Here is a 19,169-nt window from a genome sequence, read left to right as displayed (position 1 = left end):
GTCCTGGTGGTGCAGTGGTTAAAGCCATGGGCTGCTAACCAAAAGGTCAGTGGTTTGAACCCACCAGCCACTCCATGGGAGAAAGATGTGGAAGTTTGCTTCCATAACGATTTATGGCCTTGAAAAGCAGTGTATTAAGACAGTGATACTTCATGACAAATGAGAGCTTTTCCCAGAAATGCAGAGAGGGTTCAGCATACTCTTATCTATTCTGTGATTCACTGGTCTAGCAGATATAAAAGTAAAAACATATGGTTATCTCAACAGATGCTTAAAAAACTTTTGGTAAAATTCAGCTCCTGTTCCGGATATTAATGAAACATCACAATTATTTCCAAATACGTTCAGTAAGAAGGCTATGATTTCTGCAATTATCACTATTAATTCAACAACGTATTTGAAGCCCAAGGCAATGCAACAAGACAAGATAAAGATACAGTGGGTATAGATAATGATTGTTGTTGATGTTGTTAGGTGCTGTCAAGTTGGCTCCGACTTACAGCAACCCTGTGTACGACGGAACGAAGCACTGCAGCCACTGTGTCAATCTATCTCTTTGAGGGTCTTCCCCTTTTTTGCTGACCCTCTACTTTACCAAGCATTATGTCTTTCTTCAGAGACCAAAAAGCCCAAAACGAAAGAATAAAAAAAATTATCAGAACTTAGAAGATAGTTAAGAAACTGTGCCAGATACAAGATAAACCTCTAAAAATTAGCAATAGCATTCTTATAACATTGGAAAATGTAAAAGAAAGAAGACCAATCCTATATGCAATAGGGGAAAAAAAAAAAACCTCTGAAAACACACCAAAATCAAATAAAACAAACAAACAAACAGAAAGTACTTAGGAATAAGCCAAATAAAAAATATGAATGGGACTTTATCTCAAGTTTTTTTGGCATCTGTTGAGATCATGGAATAATGAATTCCTTTAACAAGTAATGTAACACTGGGTTAAAGAAATATTGTATAAAGACATTTTTAAAAGACCAAAATAAAGATACACAACATTCCAAATAATAAGATGTAATATTATGCAAGCACTGATTTTTCTCAAATTAACCTATATTTGAAAAGCTATTACAAATAAACTCAAACAGAATTTTTATTAATCTTGACTAGCTCAAGTTCATCTAGAAATGAAAATGCAACGAATAGCTAAGGATTTTTGATGGGAGACATGCCTAACTTGTTACTAAGAGACATTGTTGCTGTTAGGTACCATGGAGTTGGTTCCAACTATAGTGACCCTATGTACAACAGAACGAAACACTGCCTGGTCCTGTGCCATCCTCACAATTGTTATGTTTGAGCTCATTTTTGTAGCCGCTGTGTCAACCCATCTTGTTGAGGGTCTTTCTTTTTTTCACTGACCCTCCACTTTACCAAGCATAATGCCCTTCTCTAGGGACTGGCCCCTCCTAATAACGTGTCCAAAGTATTGAGCCGAAGTCTTGCCATCCTCACTTCTAAGGAATGTCCTGGCTGTACTTCTTCCAATACAGATTACTTGCATAATTAAAAGCACGTGGTATCCGTGTAAAACGAGATCACTAGATAATGAAGCAGGATTCAAAAAACACCCAGTTTATAGTAATGATAGAACAGCAAAGGAGGGGGATAAGAATGACCTGTTTCAGGTACTAGGTAAAGCAAGATTTATCAAGAATGTTCCAGTAGGGGAGCATAGATGACTCAAGTGAGCAGACCAGCCTGAAGGGTCCTTTATCTAGGCGTGCAGTACTGAAAGCTTGAGTCACATTATTTTCTATTAATATAGGAATGAAAACAAAGAACAAAGTCCATTTTCTTCAGAAAAAATGTGATCTTTGTAAACTCTGCCTACCCAGGACCCTGTGTCAGTGTCTATTTGTGGGTGGGCTGCTTTGTACGGGCTCCTGATGGCTTTTCTCTGTGTCTGTGTTCTCTCTCCCTCAAGACAGGGTCCGTGTCTCCTGTTGACTGGGGTCACCATTCCATTTGGCATTCTGCCCAAACTGGATGCCTGATGAATGTTAAGCCCTTACCGACTTAGTGAATTAGTTAAAACCCATGAAATGCATGGGGTTTTGAGTTTGGGAAATGAGGTTTTATCTTAATAAAGTGTTTCACCCTGTTCTCATTTCTTTCCATTCTGACTTTCTATAAAAGCTTAGAAAATATCCAGGTTCCCAGGACCTGATTCTCCTCTGCTATCAGAGGTGAGGGAGCCCTGGTGGCACAGTGGGTAAGAGCTCAGCTACTAACCAAAGGTCAGCAGTTCGAATCTACCTGCTGCTCCTTGGGTCACTATGAGTCATAATCAACTCAAGGGCAATGGATATCAGAGGTGAGAACCTCTACTGCAGTTCTGTTGCAATTACTCCAAAATGTAGCTCAAGGGCTGAGCAATAACCAATGGCAAGCAGTGATGCAACAAACCTCGCACAATGACAGGGCTCAAAAATTAAAATTACATCCAGAAAGAAAATGTTTGAATACAATATTTTTGTTCCTGGAGAAGAATAATAAAAACTCATATTTTGGGAAAAAATAAAACAAGCCAAATGGGTGCTATACGATTGACTTAGTATTTAATATTTTTTGTACATCAATAATTGTTTATTGTAAAAAAATTGGAAAATACAATTGAGAAAATGAAACTGAAACCATAATATGACCCAGGTTAATTCATGAACACCCTTATACATGAATCTGTTCATATTTGTTAAAATATGTGCTTAGTATAAATATTTTAAAATTGGAATTATTAATCAATGGCATACACATTTTTAAAGCCATTGCCTAGAAAAGTTATACCAATTTACACCACCAAAAACACTGTGTGAGAGTAATTTTGTTGCTTTGGGAGCTACTTTGTACAGGAGCCATGGATCCTCCTGTATATTGCCTCTAGACCCTCTCGACTGGGACTCTGGCAGTGATATATATATATATGTGTGTGTGTGTGTATATATATGTGTGTGTGTGTATATATATATATATATATCAGCCTAAATCAATGATTCTTACTTTTGTGTATGGAGCACAACCACCTATGAGCTTCCTTTCTCCTTCCTTCTGTCCTACATACAGGCCACATCAACAAACTCCTAGCTTACAAAATTCGAATCCCTAACTGAAGTGATGACCTGTTCTGGCAGATTGTTTCCAAAGATGGCCACCAAAAATTCCTCCTACCACTCTATGCGCATGCCCCATCTACCATACGGAGGTGGGATCCATTTCTCTTGCTTTTAAATCTGGGATGGCCTTGTGACTTGCTTTGACCAGTGGAAGGCAACAGAAGTGTCTTTATGACAGTTCTGGGAATAACCTTTAAGAGGCCTTGCCCTCTTAGAGCCCCGAGTCACCATGTTAGGAGATCTGGCTGTGCCAATGGAGTGCAGCCTTCAAGACATCCTAGTCATCTCTTCCAGGGCCCCACATGTGTGAGAAAGGCTGTCTGGGAGTTCCATTCCCAGCCAAGTTTTCATCTGAAATCAGGCACGAGAGTGTAAAATAGCTCAACCACCCAGCTGTGCCAAGCCAGCCACTAGCCACAGAACTGTGAAATTGAAAAACAGAAGAAATATAGAGAAAGCCAACAAAAGAAACCAAAAACTGGTCCTTTGAAAGACAAAACCTGCCAAAGCACACTCAAAAAAAAAAAAAAAGAAAGAAAAGAGATAGCCCAATATCTCTATATCTGTTAAATAAATTGATTTTGAGTTAAAAATTTTCTCCAAAGAAAATTCCAGGCCCAAAGTCCTTCATTAGTGAATTCCATAAAATATTTAAGGAAGAAATAATGTCAATTGCATACAAACTCTTCCAGAAAATAAAAGAGAGGGGACTACTCATATCAATTTACCAGATCAACATTACTCTGACCCCAAAACAAACAAAAAAAGAGATTATAGAAAGAAAAAAAAAAAAAAAAAACTAGAGAACAACATCCCTCATAAGCAAAGATGCAAAAATATATATATATTTTTTTTTGTAAATTAACAAGTCTATTTCAGTGTATTACAAAATGAATAATACACTATGACCAAAGGGAGTTAATTCCAAAAATGTAAAATTGGCTTAACATTTTAAAATCAATTAACATTATTCACCAGATTAACTGACTTAAAAAAAAAAAACAACAACAACATATATGATTAACATAATAGATGCAGAAAAAGCATTTGAAGAAATTTAACATCCATTCATTATTTAAAAAGACAAACTCTCAGTGAACTTAGAAGGAAGTTTCCTCCACCTGATATGCAGGGCACCTACAAAAAGAACCCCACAGCAAAAATTATACATAAAAGTGAAAGACTGAATCATTCCCTCCTATGATGGTGAAAGACAAAGACGTCCATTTTCACCTCTCCTATTCAATACTGTGCCAATCATCTCAATGAGAAGAAAAAGAAATAAAAGGGATGCAGGTTGGGAAGGAAAATGTAAAACTGTATTTGCAGATGGCATGATCATCTGCAAAGAAAATCACAATCTACAAAAAAAGAAATTACTAGAACAAGTAGTTGAGTAGCAATATCCAAGATACAGTGTCAATAAGCAAACAAAATGTATTTCTATACACTACCAATGGAATATTAGAGATTGAAATTTTAAAAATAACAAACAAGAAATATTTACAGATAAATATAATTAAATATGGGCAAGATTTATATGTTGAACAGTATAAAATATCGACAAGAAAAATCAAAGTATCCTAAACAAATGGAGAAGTATACCCCACTCACAGATGAGAAGACTGTTGCTAAAAGGCCAGTTCTTCCCAAATTGATCAATAGATTCAGTATAATCCAAATGATATTTCCAATAGGCTTTTATGTAATAAGTGATAAGCTGATGACTTTAAATTTTATAGGGAAGATCTAGAGTAGCCAAAACAATTTCGAAGAAGAACAAAGCTGACTCTACTTGACTTTAAGACTTACTATAAAACTACAGTTATCAAACCAGTGTGATATTGGCATACGGATAGACAGAAAGATCAATAGAACACAATAATGACCCCAGAAATAGACCCACAGATGTAAGGTCAATTGATTTTTAACAATGATCCCAAGATATTCCAATGGAGAAAGGATAGTCTTTTCAACAAATGGTGCAGAAACATTTGGACAACCACATGAAAAAATAAAATAAACCTTGACCATATACAAAAATTAACTCTAAATTAATCATATACATAAATGAAATATCTAAAACTACCAGGCTTCTCTAAGAACCCATAGGCAAAAATCTTTGTGGTCTTAGGTTAGGAAAACATTTCTTTGACAGTACACACACACACACACACACACACACACGCAAAACCACGGACCATAAAAGAAAAAGATTGGTAACTTGGCCTTCATCAAAATGTAAAAATTCTGCTCCTCAAAAGATGTTAGGAAATAAAAACGCCACCACACTGAAAGAAGGTGTTTAAAAAACAAATATTTGATAAAAAGACTTTTATCCAGAATATATAAAGAATTCTTATAACTCAATAATAGGAAAATCAATATCCCAATAAAAGAATGAGTGAAATATCACCCAAACAGATGTGCATAGCAAATAAGCACATGAAAAATGTTCAACCTCATTAGTTCTTGAGGAAATGCAAAGCAAAGCCACAATGAGATACCACTATAGACCTCCCAGTTGCCTTCCAGTCGATTCCTACTCACAGTGACCCCACAGGGCAGAGTAGAACTGTTTCATAGGGTTTCCAAGAACCAGCTGGTGACTCAAACTGCCAACCTTTTGGTTAACAGCCAAGCTCTTAACCACTGCACCACCAGGGCTGTGCTATATACCCAGAGCTTAAAATTAAAAAAAAATAAAATATTCACAACACGAAGTACTGGCCAGGAAGCCGAGCCGCTGGAACTCTCATATATGGCTGGTGGGAATTCAAAACGACACACAAAAAAGCCAAACCCATTGCCAGCAGGTCCATTCCAACTCCCATAGGACCCTATAGGACAGAGTAGAACTACCCCATAGAGTTCCCAAGGAGCAGCTGGTGGATTCAAACTGCCGACCTTTTGGTTAGCAGCCAAGCTCTTAACCACTGCACCACCAGGGCTCCGTTCAAAATGATACAGCCACAGTCTGGCAGTTTTTTTAAGTTAAACACGAACTTACTATGCAGCTCGGGAAGCCCACTCCTAGATTTTACCTGAGAGAAACAAAATCATATGTCTACACAAAGACTTGCACATCAGAACCGGAAACGGCACAAACGCTCACGGATGGGTGAATTGTATATCCACACAATTCTAGTCCACAGTAAGAAGGAAAACCATGGATACATGCAACAATATGGATGCATCTCGAAAGTATTATGATAAGTGAAAGCAGTCAGACACACAAGGCAAGATCCTATGCGATGATATTAGATGATATTCTGGAAAAGACAAAACTAGAGGGACAGAATTCATACCAGTGGTTTGGGGGACTAGGCTAGGGGAAGGAATGGACTGACTACAAAGGGGCAACACAGAGGAATTTGGGGGGTGAGAGAAATATCTATGTATTGATTATGGTGGTGCTTATAGGACTCCACGCTTTAAAGAGTGAATTTTACTGTGTGTGAATTATTGTTCAATAAATATGACTTTTAGAAAAAAGCTGATTTATGCACAATGTGTGTTTTACTACTGCAGTGCTTTTCAAAATTTCCATGAAAGCAGCTTTAATTGTACGCCTTACTACCAATGGAGCGTGTAATTTGACACAGCTAGTTGCAAACATGAAAATTCACCAGAATCTCATGTTTTACTTAAAAATGAATGATATTTAGCATTTCAAATGTTTATTTTGCCTTTCTTTTTGTGTTTAAAAATTACAAATAAATTTTAGTAGAAAAACAATGGGCTTCTACTTAACTATACCACCCACAGCTTGTGTGTCGCTGTGATGCCGGAAACTATGCCATTAGTATTTCAAATACCAGCAGGGTCACCCATACTGAACAGGTTTCACTGGAGCTTCCAGACTAAGACAAACTAGGAAGGAAGGGAAGGCATGATGTTCTACTTCTGAAAATTAGTCAAGAAAAACCCTATGGGTCGCCACGGAATACTGTATGATATATACAGTGATTATGAAGATGGCCCAGGACTGGGCAGAGTTTTGTTCTGTTGAGAATTGGAGCTGACTCAACAGAACCTAACAACAGCAACAAAGTATTAGAGGAGGATCTTGGGGGAAAAGAAAGAGAAAGGATAAAGCACAGATGGTTCTAAAATTATCTTTTAATTATGTGATCAAATAAATACATGGAGCCCCGAGGATGTGCAAACATTTTCTCCCGAAGTCATTTTTCACTTCATACTAATTTCTCCTAAGGTGAATGTAGGGGAATCTGTCCTCTCTGTTCTCCTTTGATCTAACACTGATGGCTACTAATAAATATTTTCCAAGAATAATCTTTCTATACCTGAATATCCTTGCCATAAACCATTTATCATAACCTATATAGGGAAATAAGTATCTAGAGAAGTATAGATTAGATACACATAAATATTTAAGTTTGACCTTGCAAAGTGTTGTGGTGATATGTGTTTGAAAAAATCTTTTCCACTGCTATCAATAGACAGAAAGATACATATACACACATGCATACAAACATGTGTGATTATTACATATTAAGCACAAAACTCTTGCACAAAGAGATATATTTCTCACTGGCTGAATCAGAGCTTGTAGAACAGGGGAACTGGGGTGGTAGGAGCTTGCTTCTGTGGGCCCTTGAGAGCAAACTAAGCGCCTTTCTTCCCATCTCCTCATCCAGTGACATCAAGTTGACTGGCGGTTTGAAATTAGCAAGGTGGAGTAGTAAGGGTACAATTAAAGATACTTTCATGGAAATTTTGAAAAGCACCGCAGTAGTAAAGCACACATTGTTCTACTACAAGCGTACCATTCTATTTTTAAAGGAATATGCCAGTGTAGATGCCCGCAGGCAGAGTGGTCTCTGTTAGTGTTTGCTGTCTTCGAAGTGATTTTAGTACTTTTGTCCCATTTGGGTTTCTGTAGTTGACGGCCTTGGTGATTTCTAGAGGACTTCGCCCGGAGTCATTTTTGTGGGAAAAAAGTTGTCCTATAGAAGACACCCTCTTCCTTTGCTTGATGTTTTCCAGCATCAATCCTATTTTAGGACAAGAGAGCAGCAATTTAAAGAAGTCAAGTGATTTGTTCCAGGTCACAGTCCCAAGTCAAAAGCATAGCTGTGGCTCGAAGGCAGGACTCTGGATACTCAGAAAGAAGGAGCTTTGCCACGATCTTTTCACTGGGCTTGGAGAGGGAACCTCAAGTTCTATTATCAGCTGTCAACAGAGTCAAGTGTATATTAACATGTTTAGGCTTCAGGTTTCCAGTGTGTAAAAGTGAAAAGACCATGGACTAGCTCATTGGTTTTCAAACTGGGGCTGCACCTTAGTGATGACCACAAGGAAGGAAGGGAAGAAGGAAGGGGTTTTAGGCTCTTCACCCCCATTTCATCCAGAGTGGTGAGGCTTTTAACTGTTGTATGTACTGGTGTTGTGGAACTATTTTATTGCAAGAAGACTTACATACCGTGTTTTTACACAAATAACTCTCATGTTGCACTTTTTTTGCCAACCACACCTTCCCTCCCTCCCCCCGGAGATATTTTCGTAAGTGTGCTATATTAATTTTTTACTTCAGCAGTGCGAATCCACCAGGAGCATCTCAGAAATGGTATGGGGGCAGTTCTGCTCTGTCCTATAGGGTCGCTATCAGTCGTAATCCACTTAATGGCAATGGGTTTTTTGGTATCCCCATTATATTCTTCAGTTCCGTAATTCCTTGAGAAATATTTTTTCTGTCAACATTTATTGATAGGATTATGAAATGTGTTTGCATTTGCTTTTAAGAGGACTTTAAATCTACCACTAACAGCTTCGATGAATGTAGTTATTGATGAATGCAGTACTCGAATGATGATGAACGCAGTACTTGAAGTGAAAGACAAGGAAGAATGATGTCAGCATGTTAATTTTAGAGAAAGTGGTGCTATTAATCCACGTGTGTGTATGTGTGTGTAGTTATTAAAATCTGCAACAGAAGTGAGATGGAGTTTAAAATGAAAATGACTCAAGGAAAGCCCCAATCAGAATTTTCCCCTTCTTTTTTTTACAATAGTGCCCCCATCACATGAATCTGAGTGTTCTAGACCTTCCGCCATTCCCTCTAAGACCTTTTCAGATCTCACAGTCTTTAAGTAGGACACACAACAGGGGAGAATTTAACTGCATTTTAGGGTTCAACTCTAGTAACAGGAAGGAGCAAGGTGTACGGGGATCTTCTCCTTAAGAGCTAGACAGCCCAAGAAACATCCTCTGCGGTTTTGAATTTATTTCATAGGTTTTTTTTTCACTTTTTTCTCTTGCAGAATGTTTTTCTGGATTAAAAAAGTCACTTGCTTCTCCAATGGACTGTATTCATTTTTAACCCCTGGGACCAAACTGTCCCTCTATATAAAAATTAAAAAAATAATCTTCTTAACAAAAGCTTGTCTTTCTGTATTTCCTTTAATTCGGTCGAAGGCAATTTAAAATGGACATTTTTCCTTTACTTAGAGTGTTTGCATCTAATAAAAACCCAGTGCCGTCAAGTCGATTCCGACTCACAGCGACCCCATAGGACAGAGTAGAACTGCATCTAATAGCTAGATTATTTGTAGACTGGATTTTTCTTCTCCTTTATTAATGTCATTTTATATGGGGAACAGGCCAAATGAATTAATATAAACAACATGGATGAATCCTTACTTACCAGAAGAAGAACAAATATGTCCATATCTTCATTATTTTGTATTTACTATTTAAATCACTCCAGGTACTTATAATGCATAGCCAAAGCATTTTTTTTAATTTGGGGGAAAATCAATGATTAATATTATTACTAGTATAACCTACAAGCCTTTGGCAATATTTGAAAGAAAATGAGTCACCTAAACACTCTTGGTAAAGGTTCAAAAGACAAATGCTGTTTGGGGGGCTCGTATTACTAAAAACATCACAACCCTTACAAGTATACTATGGGACAGTGACTAGAACATCATGATGTAATTTCATCAATAATTAATACTAAAGTACTCTTGCTGAGATGCACAGATAGCTCGGAGATGTCTGGAATCATAGATCTCCTTAGTATTACAGCTGAGTGTACCGTTGAGGAAACTAAGGACCATATAGGCAACTTTCAAGGTCATCCAGAAACTTACTGGTAGATCTAGGGCAACGAACAAGGGACTTTTGTTGTTGTTGTTGCTTTTTTCTCAGAAATGCTCTCAAAAGGTAGTAAAAATGACTCGCGCTTGGTGTTATTTACTAGCTGTGGGAGGAAGGGCAGGTCATTTAACCTCTGGGAGCTTTAGTTTCTAATCGGAATAAAGGATATAATTATACTACCTCCCAGTGCTGTTGTGAGGATCCTACGAAGTACTCGTGTGAAAGCATGCTACAGGTTCAGTAGTGTTACTAGTGGGATCGTAATGCATACATCGGTATCTAAAAGGGAGCTGTCACTAATGAGCTTTGCAACATACCAGAATGCCGTGGTGGCCCTATCAGGGAGCAGTTTACTTCTTACTAAGATTAAAAATGACTGATACGGATATCCCCTCGGTTCCTCGGATTGCCTTAAAAACCGGAAATTGGTTCTTGCAAATCAATACCTACTCTAGGTCTAACTATAACTTTAACAGCTGTTTCATCTGTTTTAAGTAGAAGAAGATACACCACTGAAATCCGAGCATATTCCATGGGACTGACGGTGTTTTCCTCAAGCTATAACTGAGTCTCTTGGATAAAGGTTAATTGCCAACTGCGGAGCACTAATGATAACGTATTGATGAAATTACAGGATCACTGATAGAGAAAAGCACAGAGGGGGGCTCCTAATAATAGTTATTGATTTGTTGCTCCAAAGACCACTAAGTCACACAAGCTACTCAGAAGAATAAAAATTATCCACAGGGTTTCTATTCTTTTACTATTCATTTCTTTGGTTCTAATTTTCTACCTGCCAATAGCCAATTATAATTTTAATAAATAAGTAGTTTATGCCTTGGAGAATGAAATACTATAAATTATTATTTTATTCCTTTTTATTGAGTTGGGCCTCCTTTGTTGGGTGTATGTTATAAAGTTTAATAACCAGGCAGCAGCTCCTGAATCTCACCACTTTACAACAAACTCAAGGCCAGAAGAGTGTGGGAGCTTGAAAGTAAAAACAGGCAACTTCAGAAAATGCTCCATGACCCTTCATTCCAATTCACTTTTGCTGAAATTTCACCCTAGAATTTGTCTCCATGACTTGTCACCTGCCAATTCATCTATCCCCACTCTGCCCTAACTGATGACATCCTCCAATCCCATTGTTATCATTTATTGACTGAGTACCTCAGACCTGGCTCTGTTGAATCTTTTATGCATTGGGTTACTGAAATCTCATATTCACTCTGGGAACATAGTATTATTATGTTCATTTTACAGTTGAGGGAAATCAGAGAGGTGAATAAATCCCTACTGAGGATTGAAACATGTCCCCCCAAAAAGATATGTTGAAGTACTAATCCTATATCTGTGACTGTGACCTTGTTTGGAAATAGGGTCTTTCTTTGAAGATATTACCGGTTAAACTATACCAGATTAGAAAGGGTCCTAGTCCTAATCCCTTTCAAGTAGTGTTTTATAGAAGGGGAGACAGACAAGACAGAAACAAGATTACACACATGGGATGACAAAGGCAGATGCATCTATTAGCAGCAAAGGAATGCCAACGATTGCTGACAGCGACCGGAAACTGAGAGTCATGGAACGGTTCCTCTCTCAAAGCCCTCAAACGGAATCGACACTTGTGGATGCCCTGGTTTAGACTTCTAGCCCTCAGAGCTCTGAGAAAATAAAATTCTGTTTTTTAGAGCCCCTTGCTTTTTTTGTTATGGTAGCACTAGGAAACTAAGACAGCTCTCCTAAGTTCAGAGAGTAGGTCATGTCAGAGCTGGAACTGGACTTCAGCATTCATGCAGGCTACCCGGGGGGCCATATTCCTCATTTTCACATCCAACATCCTTCCCCAGGGACCCCAGGTTTTTTCTGTCTAAGACACTGATTGTCCTACGAAACCTGTCTGTTGCTATCGTGAGCTTCTAGTTCGTCTCTTTCCACAGATGTAGTCGACTTGATTCCTGTGTATTCCATCTGGTGAGGTCTACAGATAGAGTCCCCATTTATGTTGTGGAAAAAGGTATTTCAATGAAAAAGTCATTGGCCTTGCAAAGTTCTGTCATGCAATCTCTGGTGTCATTTCTATCACCAAGGCCATATTTTCCAACTATGGATCCTTCTACTTAGTTTCCAACTTTCACATTCCAATCACCAGTAATTATCAGTGCATCTTGATTGCACATTTGATCAATATCAGACTGCAGAAGTTGGTAAAAATTTTCAATTTTTTCATCTTTGGCATTAGTGGTTGGTGTGTAATTTGAATAATAGTCATATTAACTGGTCTCCCTTGTAGGTGTGTGGATATTATCCTGTCACTGACAGTGTTGTACTTTAGGATAGATCTTGGAATGTTCTTTTTGACAACGAATGTGTGCCATTCCTCTTCAGTTTGCCATTCCCTGAATAATAGGCCATATGATTGTTTGATTTAAAATGGCCCATATCAGTCCATTTCAGCTCACTAATGCCTAGGATATCGATCTTCAAGCATTCCATTCCATTTTTTACTACTTCCAATTTTCCTTGCTTCATACTTTGTACATTCCGAGTTCCAATTACTAATGGATATTTGCAGCTGTTTCTTCTGATTTTGAGTCATGCCACATCAGCAAATGAAGGTCCTGAAAGCTTTACTCCATTCACATCATTAACGTTGACCCTATTTTGAGGAGGCAGTTGGATTTTGAGTGCCTTCCAAACTGAGGGGCTCATCTTCTGCCACTATATCAATGTTCCATTGTTATTCATAAGGCCAATTTTTCAGAAGCAGAATGCCAGGCCCTTCTTCCTAGTCTGTCTTAGTCTGGAAGCTCTCCTGAGACCTATCCACCAAGGTTGACCCTGCCAGTATTTGCAATGCCAGTGGCATAGCTTCCAGCATCACAGCAACATGCAAGCCACCACAGTACAAGAAACTGACAGATGAGTGGTTTAGTCCACCAAAAATACCCTTACTTTATATGTTTTATAGTAAATATTTGAATCTCATTTTTCAGAAATAGTGAGTCCATCTTTCTCAGTGTTTTGTATAAACTTAGATCATATATTTACCCAAGAGTGTTCACTCGCAATAGAAATACTCTAACGGATAATAGGACAAAATCTCTGTCCAGTAGGAAAGACCCTAGAGCAAAGGGAAAGGAAAAACTATGGTAATCAATATGAAAAGGGAAATAATATGAAATTAAGAAAGAAGGAAAAATATGAAGAGGAAATGGCTGAGACAAGGTGTCATGGATTGAATTATGTCCCCCCACAAATGTGTGTATCAATTTTGCTGGGCCATGTTTTCCAGCATTGTGTGGTTGTCCTCCATTTTGTGACTGTAATTTTATGTTAAAAGGATTAGGGTGAGATTGTAACACCACCCTTATCCAGGTCACATCCCTGGTCCAATGTAAAGGGAGTTTCCCTGGGGTGTGGCTTACACCACCTTTTATCTCTCAAGAGATAAAAAGGAAAGGGAAGCAAGCAGAGAGCTGGGGACCTCATACCACCAAGAAAGCATTGCCAGGAACAGAAAGTGTGCTTTAGACATGGGGTCCCTGTGCAGAGAAGCTCCCTGTCTGGGGGAAGATTGATGAGAAGGCCGACAGAGAGAGGAAAACTTCCCCTGGAGCTGACATCCTGAATTTGGACTTTTAGCTTACTTCACTGTGAGAAAATAAACTTCTTTTTGTTAAAGCCATCCACTCATGGTATTTCTGTTATAGCAGCTCTAGATGACTAAGATACGAGGTAGCAAAAACCAAGGGCAATTAGGGTAGTGCAAAAAGTTAAATGGCACAGATACTAACTGAATGGTTGGAAGTGTAAGTCCACTCAGATAGCTAAAGAAACAAGATGAAGTACTGAAAATATCACATATGACAATCATTGTACCTACTCTATGAGATACTGTGCTAACTAGTGCCAAAAAGACTATAAAATATTGCAACTAGTATAAAATTACAAAAATTTAATCCTGTATTACCGGATATTACAGATTAGAGGAAGAGATAGACATATGATAGCTAACAAAATTCAAGATCCATTTAGATTTATAGGATCAAAGAGGAAGGCATAAATAATTATAATTTAAGGAAATAAAGGCAGACTTCACAAAGAAGGTAAATATATATTGGGAGGGATCCAAATCTATGTCCGTAGTATAACTCCTGAGCCCCACATTTGTAAGATTACCAGCAATTATCATTCTGTTAATAAAAGTTTAAAAACAAAACAAAATTATGTGGCTATTCCAAATAAACAAACTAAAACCGTTCCATGACTAATTAATTCAAAGGTCATTGGAAAAAGGATCCAAGCTTCATCAATTTATCTTTGATCCATGTCTTCAACAATCTGGGGCATATGGTCTACATCAATCACTGGATTGGAAAGAATAGAAAACAAAAGACGAAGTTTTCAAGTATAAGGCATTTCACAAGACAGAACTTTATCATAACAAAATCAGAAAAGGAGATAGATAAGTAAGTCTATACTGACACTGTCATACATAAACCGAAAAAAACCAGTGCCATCGAGTCGATTCCAACTCATAGTGATCCTATAGGACAGAGTGGAGCTGCCCCATAGGGTTTCCAAGGAGCGCCTGGCAGATTCGAACCACTGACCCTTTGGTTAGCAGCCATAGCACTTAACCACTACGCCACCTTCTCACTAGTGCTGTGATGAATTGAGACTAGCTGGGAAGAAATCTTATGAAACCTCATTAAAGAATTCATTAATCTATGTATAAAGAATTCATTTAATCTGTCATACATAGATTAATGAATTCTTTAAAGAGGGTTCATAAGATTTCTCCCCCAGCTAGTCTCAATTCGTCACAGCACTAGTGAGAAGAAAATAATTGCTGCAGTCGTGAAAACACAGAATTTTCGAGCTAGATGGGACTTTACCGTCAACCTAGTTTTATGCCATTCTCTTATATAATGAAGGACATGGAAGCCCAGTGAAGTTAAGTGATGATGCAAGATGTCACAGTCACTTAGTGACTGCACCTGGACTATAATATCTTCTAGATCCTAATTCACTGCTTTTTTAGCCCTACCTTGTTGCTCCCCAGCATCCCACATGCTCTTGTAGTCCAGACAGGCAACTGAAACCATGGTGTCCGTCTCTTCCCTAAGTCACCATCTAAGCAAAGTGAGCCAGGGGATCATACAGGAACACATTTGAGGAACACAACTCGATTCTCACCGCAGGGGAGTTTCTTGGGCTGCAAAGACCCAGAGACCTATTTAGTGAGTTTTCCTAGAAACAGTTGCTGAGAACAGGAAATATTGCTCAGCTTTGAGTGTCGAGTTACATGCCTTCTCCTACTGCACGCTTGGGTGTCCTGCTCTCCAGGGACTGTTGTAGACGTGCTTGTGCTGGGGTCTCCAGTGCTGGTTATCATCCTCCTCAGCTGGCTCCTCCTTCTGTCACATCTCGGGTCCTTCAGAATGAAATTATAGAAGGTAATCAGAAGACGTTTGAGACTCCTTTTCCTGCCCAGCAATGCAAAAGCCCACATGTTCTCCCCCATTCTGAACCAACAGCTTTATTTTACTTTGCTGAATTTATAGGCTGAAATTCCTTAATTGAATTTTATATTGTTATTCCTCCTTCCCCAAGTTCAGTTGAAGGAGTCCCTGAGTGGTGCAAACAATTAACCACTGGACTACTAATAGAAAGGTTGGTGGTTTGAACCCACCCAGAGGCCCCTGAAGAAAGGTCTGATGATCTTTTCCCAAAAGGTCACACAGCCTTAAAAACCCTATGGAGGGCAGTTCTACTCTGTACACAATAGGTCCCCATGGGTTGGAATTGACTCAGTGACAACTGATTTAGTCCAAGAAACCTCTCCTTAGCTAAGTTGTCCAAGGTAGGCCCAGTTGAGTATTTCTGGGTACCTTGGTTCACGACTGTGATTCCTCCAAAGCAACATTTCTCAAAAAATGGCCCCCGGAAAGGTGCCGAAGTGTTGGTTGTTGTTAGCTGCCTTCGGGTGAGCTCCTGGCTCCTTGTGACTCCATGCACAACAGGATCGGATCATCGCGACCCATAGGGTTTTCAGTGACTGATTTTTTGGAAGCAGATAGCCAGGCGTCCCCTCCTAGTCCATCGTAGTCTGGAAGCTCTGCTGAAACCTGTTCAGCATCATAGCAGTGTGCAGGCCTACACTCATAGACCGGTGGTAGCGGTGCTTGAGATGCATTGGCCGGGAACTGAACCCAGGTCTTCACTGAAGTCCACTGCCTCCAAAGTGCTTGTTAGAAAAGGAATTCCTGGACCCTAGCCAGACCTCCCTGAAGTCTGCCAAATCAAAATTTGCACTTTTTTCAAGTCCCGCAGGTGAACCTAATGCACTCTAAATTTTGAGAACTTCTGCTCCAAAGATAGCAAGATACGTTACAAAGCCGCTAGCCTAACACTTCACCACTCAGTGCCTGCTCCACAGGCCAACGGTTTCAGCAGCACCTGGGAGCCTGATAAAAATTCAGAATTTCTATTCCCCACTCTAACCCTTTTGCATTAGAATCTACATTTTAACAAGATCCCCAGGTGATTCAGTGCACAATAAAAATTGAAACGCACAGTTTTAAAAGACTTTTGCCTGAAAATTTAAGTCATGAAGACAAAATTCATTTCTCTTGTTTGAATCACTTAGATAATTGCCACCATCTTCCCCGTCTTTTATAAGATAGAGCTTTAGGCAAAAGGCCACCTCTGATAGGAGGATTTCAAGCGATGCCAGGTTCCCCAGGGCAGCCTGAGGAAGTTCTGTTTTAAGGCAAATTCTCAGAGCTCTGCTGACAAAGAAGATGGCCGCTGGGCATCACAGACAGCTGCTCCCAGAAAGTGGGCTTCCTGAGGAGAGGTCAAGCAGTAGCTTCCTTGCCCAAAATCCTTGAATCTGGTCGAGGGTAGACTAGGTAAAGCTGAATTCTATATTTATTTTCCTGTTTAATTCATTGAAAACATTGAGTAAATTCTAAACATTAATCCCAGTGAAGAGAGTCATAAATAGGTCTAACCTAGTCCACGGTGTTGGCAGCACAGCTTTTCCAAGCTTGACTTCCTGCTAAATTGCAATTTCATTTTATTCTCCATGAAGTCAGTTCTTAGCCAATTTTATTCCCTTTGAAATACACCTAATTTCCTTTGAAACACACCTAGGGTGGAAATGTGGAAATAACATTGAACTGCAGGTCAGAAATCCTCTTTAAATCCTGGTTTTATTTCCAGACCTTGAGCACATCATTTAAACTCTCTGGACCTTTTTGTTTCTTTGTTTATAAAATGAGGATTGTAATACCTAACACGTACTGTTTGATTTAGAGGGTTTTTTTTTTTTTACTTTCTATTATTATTATGATTTCTTTTTTAAGATGCAATGAAAATCTCTGAGAGTGTTTTTAAAACCGTAAGCTGTTTTAAAATGTGATTTTTCAATGCCACATTGATGAGCTTTGAGTCATAGCATATAGATTTCTATTCTTTTTTTAAAATTTTCCTGGACTTCTGCTGTACTCTCTCTGTGATCCACTCACAGCAATATCAAAGGCAGATCTCACGCTAGTGCCTGTGGTGCCCTTGCAGACACCAGCCCTGCACACTCTATTTGCTGTCCTTTATCTTTCATCTTGCAGTCAGGCTTCTGTAAGGCAACACCTCTTTTGCCAAGGCAATCACTGACAGTACATTTTGTAAATGAGATCCTTTGGGACGCTAGATCAGATATTTGCCTGAAGTCTAGACACACTCCAGAGCCTACGCCATTCATTATTGATGCATGGGTCTGCCATTTAGTCACCCAAAGTCTTTATGATAAAAGCTTGCTTTCCACCCCTTTAAGATGGCATAGATTAACAAATGAGAGACATTCCTGACGCTGGCATAGAACTTTCCATGTTGTACTGGACTGTAACAGGCAAATCTAATTTTGACGTTTATAAAAACCCCATGAGATATATACAGGGTAGGGATGTTTGAACCCATTATGTAAACCTAGAAACGACTTGCCCTAATGTCACCAGCTAATAAATGGTGGAACCTGGATTCAAACTCAAATCTTCCGCCTCAGACCATGATCCTTGACAGCATGAATGAGAGCCAGGGTAAACTGCAAGACAGAAAGTGGGGTGGCAACGGGAGCATCCTCGCTGCCAGTATCAGCTCTTCCCACAAACGCGCACACACCCATCGTCTATCCCCGGGGCTTCCAGAAAACTCTTTGTATACTTTTATTTTTGTACTTATTACTTTTTTTTTTAATCTCTTTTTATGTGCCATTCCTTTACTGGTTAAAAATGGACCCTTGAGGGAAGGTGGTGACCTGGTGGCACACTGGTTAAGAGACAAGCTTCTGACCAAAAGTTTGGCAGTTGGAATCCACCAGCCACTCCTTGGAAGCCCTACAGGGCAGTTCTACTCTGTCCTGTTAAGGTCGATATCAGTCGGAATCCTCTCAATGGCAATGGGTTCTTTCAGAGGGAAGGTTAGGCAGCCATGGCAGCACAAATAGTTTGCACTTGACTAATAACCTAAGGAGCCATGGTGGCACAGTGGTTAAGCATTTGGCTGCTAAACAAAAGGTTGGCAGTTTGAATCCACCAGCCACTCCTTGGAAACCCTATAGGGCAATTCTACTATACCCAATAGGTCACTATGAGTCAGAATTGACTGGAAGGCAATGGGTTTGGTTTGTTTGTTTTCCCACTAATCTAAAGTGGCTCTGTAAAGAACACAGCCAAGAAAACCCTACGAAGCAATTCTACTCTGTAACCATGGGGTCGCCATGAGTTGGCATCAACATGATGGCAATTGGAGGGAAGGTAATATAGCTTCCTCATATTTGTAGCTCCAGAACCTAACACACTGTCTGCATCTTAGTTTCACTCAAACAAGTATGTGTTGGATAATTTCCA

The 19,169-nt window shown here is 39.1% G+C and overlaps 1 protein-coding gene across 1 annotated transcript in view; it reads right to left on the bottom strand.

Annotated features, from left to right (window-relative positions):
- FUT10 (fucosyltransferase 10) overlaps nucleotides 1-19,169 on the bottom strand; it is a 317,556-nt gene that overhangs the window by 31,283 nt on the left and 267,104 nt on the right. Inside the window, exon 9 of the transcript XR_007514954.1 lies at nucleotides 15,308-15,694. The gene's annotated coding sequence lies outside the window, so the exon portion shown is untranslated. The remainder of the gene's footprint in view (nucleotides 1-15,307; nucleotides 15,695-19,169) is intronic.

The sequence above is a fragment of the Elephas maximus genome, chromosome 22 (genome assembly GCF_024166365.1).
Source record: "Elephas maximus indicus isolate mEleMax1 chromosome 22, mEleMax1 primary haplotype, whole genome shotgun sequence".
In the NCBI taxonomy this organism is placed as follows: Eukaryota; Metazoa; Chordata; class Mammalia; order Proboscidea; family Elephantidae; genus Elephas; species Elephas maximus.
The sequence above is the reverse complement of the archived record's forward strand: the minus strand, read 5'-3'. Positions and strand labels throughout refer to the sequence as shown.